Genomic DNA, 7,429 nt, shown 5'->3' with positions numbered 1-7,429 from the left:
CATGGTGGTTGGAATGCTATGGTTGATGACATGCCAGCAGGAACTGTCGAGTGAGCAACACGTTATGATTTTGCATTGACAGCATCGATGCCTCCTGTAGGTTGATTTTTTATTTTTTCTTTACCGATAAAAATGAAAACGCGAAAATTAGCAGCATTGTTGCTATCGGTAGTACTTAACGACAATTTTATTATGATCGTAAACTGTATTTAGTTACAGAGTCGAACTACTGATGCAGACTATCTACACTCGACATCTGTACACATCTGGTAGCACTTCGTGGGGCATTATTTTGGTCAACGCCTTCCACTGGGTGTCGCTTAAAAATGAAGTCCAAACCGGGGCTGCATAGTTTAAGACTGAGCAACTAACTGCTAAGTGGTAAGCAATATTTCCTTGTCCCAAATGGTACCCGTGATGGCTCTTAGTACCTTATTTCTTATTTTGGCGATGATAGCCAAAATCCACAGCAACTGTCTTCACGCTATGGGCAAAGGAGGTAAGAAGTATATTGGGCATCAAAACCCGAAAACACTTGGCGTTATATTCGACAACCTTATCACGGTAAAACCCAAAATCCTGAAAAGAAATAAGGTACTAAGAGCCATCTTTGGTACCACTTAGGACAAGGAAATATTGCTTACTACTTAGCAGTTTGTTGCTCAGTCTTATACTATGCAGCCCCGGTTGGGACTTAATTTTTAAGCTCATTTCCTTAAAAAAAAAGGTAGCCAAGGTGTTGTCCTCCACTTCATTGGTGCTCCGGTGGTCATAATGGTGCAGTCATCTGCATATCACCAGTTTTACGCCGTCTGGAGGGGATAGAAATTAGAGACGTAAAAGATAAATTGACCTGTAGAAATTTCCGACTTTTAGATTTCTTACATCTGAGTTGCGCATGTTCCTGCCTGTCATTAATGTAATTGTATAACCATATCTTTGTCGTACTAGGCGATGTGGAACTCAAGACATCGCCAAAGATCACTGCATGATTGACTGGATCAAATAGCTTCATCAAGTCTAGCAGGTCTTGTTTGGTTTAAGCAGTTTTCAACGCCGAAGGGCTTTTTAAATAAATCGCTGTCAAAGTTCACATTTTTAGGTTTTTTAATTTTCATGATTTTGCTTGGAAACCGCAAGTCCTATCGAAATGGGATTAAAGAAAATGTTGTAGCAGTAAAAATTCGCTACAAGATTGGTCTTTATGGTATTTTCGTAGGTTTCACCAAGCCAATCTTGTAGTGAATTTTCAAAGCTATAAGATTTTCTCTAGTCCCATTTCAATAAGACTTGCCGTTTTCAAGCGAAATCGTGAAAACCTAAAAATGACCTGAACTTCTGTATCTCAAAAACAATCCTAAAGAATTTTCACAGCAACAACAAAACTTCCTTTGTCCCCATTTAAATAGGACTTGCCATTTCCAAGCAAAATCCTGGAAATCTAAAAATAACCTAAAAATGTGAACATTGACCGCGATTTATATAAAAATGTTTTGTTGTTGGATTTTTCTCATCTATGAACATTGATGTTTCAGAATCCGCAAAAAACTTCTCAGGTATAAGTGGTTTTCATTTATAGTTGAGGCGCACCGTGCATGACATTGTTTTATAAGGAGACGAAGTCAGTTCATTGTCCCAATTTGAACCTCTATATCTCAAAAACCTTTCATAAAGGTCAATTAAAATCGTGAAAACCTAAAAATATGATTTTTTGTTTTTGATACAATACATTAGGGTAAATCTGGATACAAGATGTCATAGATTTCGGCAATGGACAGCCAATGTCTTGTTTATGGGCAGATATCTTGATATCTGGGCACTTCACGCCTGAAACACACTTCACTTCGCGCCTCAAGTATTTTGTTCACCATTTTATGCTTATTTTTTGAATATTTTTAAATGCCCTAATGAATTGTAGCCCCAAGAAATTCACAAACAGCCCTATTCTGAACGCATGGGAGTTGGGAATTTTTTCCCATTCCCACATTTTCGTATTCTGAATAAAATTTTGTGGGAGTTTTTTTCCCATTTCCCATCTCCCCTCATTCTGAATGAAGTTCGAATTGGGAATTTGTTCCCATGGGAAAAAAGTATACATTCTCTATCTTGAATTGTGGGAGAATTTTGTGTCTTTTTGTGGGAAAAATCTCCCCAGCAAACAGTGTGGGAGTTTGAAAAAAATTTTCAAGAAATTTCATATTTTTATGAAATTACATATTTTAAGACATCTACACGACAAAATTATTGCAAATATTTATAATCGCCATGTGTTTGCTTAATAAAAGCATACAAAATGTACTGTAAAATATGCCATTAGTAGACTTCGGATTTTGCATATTCTTATATGATACAAAAACCTGCAAGAATCTAACATGTTTTACACCGATAAAAAAATTTCCTTTATGTTATCGAACGAAACAAAAAAAAGTAGTAAAAATTAGTAGATTTTGTTACATTCTGGCCTATGCGGCATCATGGTGGGGTTCCGTCTAGCTCAGGAAGGAGCGCAATTCAGGGGGGATTTTTAACCCTGCCACCATCAAACCTAGGGAATGTTCCAATCGTGAAAAAAAAATGGATCTTTAAACAAACACACAAACAAAACAAACACTACACAACATACACCTATGACAAAGGAGCTTGGTTTTGGTATGCTCCCCCACTATGCCCGCCCATCCTTGACCCTTTAGTCCATGTCAATTTACTAGAATTTTTAAAAGGGCCCCGATTTCCACACACACTTACCTCAACCTAACGTACGCCTGATTTCCTCTCTTACAAACAGACTTAACACAACATATTCATCTTAACATTCATACAGAATAACAATTTATTGACATTATCATTTTTCTTAACACTAACAAATTAGGAGATATTTCTGGGACTATTAATACCCGATAATTAATTGTATTTACGTGAGTCTATAATACAGATTGCCTTCCTTTAGTACTAGATTTGATGCCAATCGTGACGCATCCTTTTTCTACTCAAAAAAAAAAACTTCTTCCTAAATGAGCTCGCTTAGATAGAATTTGGACATTTCAATTTCATGTCCCAAATATGTACCAAAACAACAATCTAGGTATATGCGAAGGTAACCCTATCTCACATTTGTTCAAACACTCAAACTGGGCATTACTAATCCTCACAAACGAAACTTAAACACTAGCCATACTAACTACGGACAACACGATTTTTCTTATAATCTAAACATACGTTAAATCAATTATTATAAAATCTGGTAGTTACGGCAAATTAATTAAATGGTTTTTATCTTTGCAGATTTTTGGTCATTATTTAATTATGTTAATTCTGTTAATTATATTTTTTTAATTATTAATTTTTATCTCTTTATATTCTTTTCAGGGTGGCTTCAAAAACTCGATGGACATTCCAGTCCATACATATAATGGAAACAGCAGTCAATTTGCTCGGATTGTGGGGGATATTTAATTCTTGGTACGTATTCATAATTTTTGACTTGTTACCTTGTTTCCTGGAAACTTATTTTTATTCAATTTTGTCTTTATAGGGAAAAAGTGGCGGTTCTCGGGGCTACGGCCTCCGGCTGATATGTAACCTGGAAGACCTCACAACCCTCGTTATAGAACTCCCTCCTTGGCTCCAGCCCTCTTAGTATTTTGTATTCCGATTTTTAGCTGATTTAGTGTAATCTTTAAAAAAAAAACACGAAACACAAGACACTCTGTAAATTATTTAAAATTTTTCCCAACTTTTAAAACCAACTCACATCTTGTTTTTTTACACTCCAACCGTATGTAAAAATCACAATAAAGTTTCTTCGGCGACAATAAAAAAAACACTTTGAAATTTATTTGTCTTTTTATTTCGGAAGGTTAGGCCATGTTTATATTATAGCCTTTTGCAGGGTTAACCTTCTTTATGAGGATTTGTTTGACGTATATGTAATGGAATTGACATTTAAAACCCAGTGGGTTTGTTAAATCCGGTTATATATAAACGTAGTATTATTAGGACGAAAGTTAACCGCCCCTTGAAGCACACCACTTATTAGTAATGGCGTTTTTCTTCCATTCCTTCGCTTAAATACCCCCGCCAACGACGCTATTCCACTATTTTTCCTATTTTCTGTAATTTTCCCACAATTTTCCGACATTTATTTATTTGGTTTTCACCAGCTGTCCTCTAAACCCTATGGTATTATCAGGGTTGTATTTGCTATACGGCTTTGTTCAAGAATGGCCCTGTTGAAAATCATCCCTGATACGGGCATCACTTTTTCTACAATTTTAAACGGCCGCCCTGTGTATCCGGTTCTCTCCTGATTCGGCGTCGCGCAAAACCACAGGCAATTTTTTTCCAAAAATTAACTCTGCCTCAGAAACACATGCAACAATTTTTGCAGTTCTGGCACAGACCATATGTATTGAAATACGAGAAAAAGAGTCATGGTTGATTCTGTTAACGCAGCACAGCAAGTAAAAACAAATCAATTTCAAAAGAATTTTGGCAATAATTATTAAAATATATTGGAAAATAACAATAATACATACAATCTTTACAACTTGTATTCATTTTCGTAATATAATCTTCCGGTTTTTTAAATCAGACGACTAACGTTCTATTGAAAACGTGTTAGTCTCTTCAACGACACGACAACTATCACACAAACGTACATACATATATGCTAAATTATTGCAATGCTATTCCATTTTCCGAAATGCCTTTTCTTGAATAGGATCGTTATTTTTGAACGTAGAAGCTTGAAATTTTGCAAGGGCATGTGTTTTAGTTTTAGATTCAATCAAAAACGTATTTTATTTATTTATTTTTTTTGAGATACGTTTTCTGAAATATGTAATAATCGTGAAAAATATCCGAATTTTTATACCCTACACCACTATGTGGTAAGGGGTATTATGTGTTAGTGCATTTGTATGTAACATACAAAAGGAAGCGAGATAGACCCATAGTTCCTTCTAGGGATATATATAGAATCACATTCTGAGTCGATTTATGCATGTCCGTCCGTCCGTTCGCAACATACAGGTCGCATTTGTTGACCGATTTCGCTGAAAATTGGGGAATACCATTTTTTTTAGCCGTCGGAAGATCAAGTTCGAAGATGGGCTATATCGGTCCAAGTTTTGGTATAGCCCCCATATATATTTTCGGCCGATTTCACGTATTTTCTGTAACACACACGCTATATATGTCCGATTTCGATGAAAATTGGAATGTGTGACTGAATTTGGTCTAAAAATAAATGTGCCAAATTATATCGAAATCGGTTCAGATTTGGATATAGCTCCCATATATATGTTCGCCCGATTTCACGTATGCGATGTACCAATCACGCTATATACGTCCGATTTGAATGAAATTTGGAATGTTTGACTGAATTTGGTATAGAAATAAGTGTGCCAAATTATATAGAAATCGGTTCAGATTTGGATATAGCTCCCATATATATTTTCGGCCGATTTCACGTATTTTCTGTACCAAACACGCTATATATTTCCGATTTCGATGAAATTTGGAATGTGTGACTGAATTCAGTCTAGAAATAAATGTGCCAAATTATATCGAAATCGGTTTAGAACTGGATATAGCTCCGATTTATATTTTACATATTCACAGTGGTGTAGGGTATCATATAGTCGGCCCCGCCCGACTTTGATCCTTTCCTTACTGGTTCTTTTTGAATTTTTTTAAAAATATGCAAAATACGAGTTCTAGCGATCATTAGGAATAAGTAAAACTAGCGATACACGCGTTAAACCCCTAACTAAAATTATTGCGAATCAACATACAATTTTTAAATTCGTTGCAAACTTAAAAAGTTCCTATTACTTTATACACAAAACTTATGTTTGCCTACTAATTAAAAAAATGCTTACACCAATTCGAAAATTCTGAAGATAATGTGCTTATTAGAACAACACCACACATCGTTGACTCCATTCACTTAAAAAATCCATAAATCAATGCGCGGTTGTTGAATTAAGTGAGTTGTGCTTTGCTAATCTAATTCAAAAACCGCGAATTCAATGCAAATAGGCATTTTGTATTACAAAACAAAATTACATCCCCCCAAAAGTATGCTATAATAATTTGGTGTAACTGATTTCGAATTTCGAAATTCCAGCTCCCATCATTTGCTGTTCCCACGTCGTTGAGAATATGGAAAACGTGGGAATGGGAAATTTCGCTCCCATGGGAAACAGTTCCCATGGGAATGTTCAGAATAGGGCTGAAAAATAGGAGTACATGGGGTGAACAAAATGCTTGAGGCGTGAAGTGAGAGGTGAAGTGTGTCTTAGAACATACCCAAAAATTTAATCAACCAATTTTAGGCGGTTTGTATTATTTCCGTTTTATACTATTTCCTGTAAGGCGAAAATTGTCCTTGTAGTTTTTCAAATACATCCGCCAGAGCGCAAAATAGGCATGTTCCTCTTATCTGCAGATCCACTGAATTTTTTCGCAGTTATGCAGAATATCAACTGGCCATTTCACAACCCCCAACCTGTAATTGTTGTAAAACATACCCGATAATTTAATGAACCAATTTTAGGCGGTTTGTATTATTTCCGTTTTATACCATTTCCTGTACGGCGAAAATCGTCCATGTAGTTTTTCAAATATTTATTTATTTTTATTTATATTTATATTTATTTAGTTTGCAGTTTTCCAGAATATCAACTGGCCATTTCACAACCCCCAACCTGTAATTGTTGTAATATGTTGGCTTTTCTGTCCGCTTGGCTGTCACATTTCCATGCAATGATTTTGAGAAAACACCCTGAATGGGATTGCTGGGGTTATTGTGATTGGGGTGATGTTATTTGGAGCGGGAGAGAGAGTAGAAAATTTGCAACTTCAATGGAATGCACAACGGCTGGCTCTATGTTCCGGAGTGACTCGAGCTATCGCCCAATTATCCTCAACTCTGCATCCGCCTTATTACCCGCAAACTATGATCGCGCCTGTAACAATTTGCTATGCTTCCCCAAAAGACATACCAATGTATTCTCCAGCAAAATTAAATGAAACCAACGTGGAGTTTTCAGTCAATATTACGGTGGTGTTATGGGTCTATATATTTAATGCGATATGAATGTTCCTTCATAATTAGTTTTTTCCGTTGGGGTTTTTACAATACAATATATCATTTCTCTAAATGACTATAACTAAAATAAACATAACTAAAACTAAAAAAGGTAGGAGGACAATTATGGATTAAGTCTTGGAAGTTGCTGGAAGGCTTTAATTAAACACAATTTCAGAGCAAATTCTGTTTCCACAACGATTACTTTAGAATTTCAAATCTCCCAATTTATCTGAAACATTTTTGGTGTTAGCCGCTGGTTTCTTGGATGGCTTTAGGGGTTTCGATGTTGACGGTTGTGGTTTCTTTACCACCAAGTCCTTGTGGAGTTCCCGC

General features: G+C 35.8%; 1 long non-coding RNA gene across 1 annotated transcript; it reads left to right on the top strand.

Moving 5' to 3' along the window:
- The first annotated feature begins 3,364 nt into the window (after nt 1-3,364).
- Nucleotides 3,365-3,831, top strand: LOC141404188 (uncharacterized). Its single transcript, XR_012412971.1, has 2 exons — nt 3,365-3,459; nt 3,533-3,831. It is a non-coding gene; the product is annotated as an uncharacterized lncRNA (long non-coding RNA).
- The last annotated feature ends 3,598 nt before the right edge of the window (nt 3,832-7,429 follow it).

This window comes from Musca autumnalis, unplaced genomic scaffold (genome assembly GCF_047663935.1).
Source record: "Musca autumnalis isolate F117 unplaced genomic scaffold, ASM4766393v1 scaffold_4, whole genome shotgun sequence".
Lineage (NCBI taxonomy): Eukaryota > Metazoa > Arthropoda > Insecta > Diptera > Muscidae > Musca > Musca autumnalis.
The sequence above is the reverse complement of the archived record's forward strand: the minus strand, read 5'-3'. Positions and strand labels throughout refer to the sequence as shown.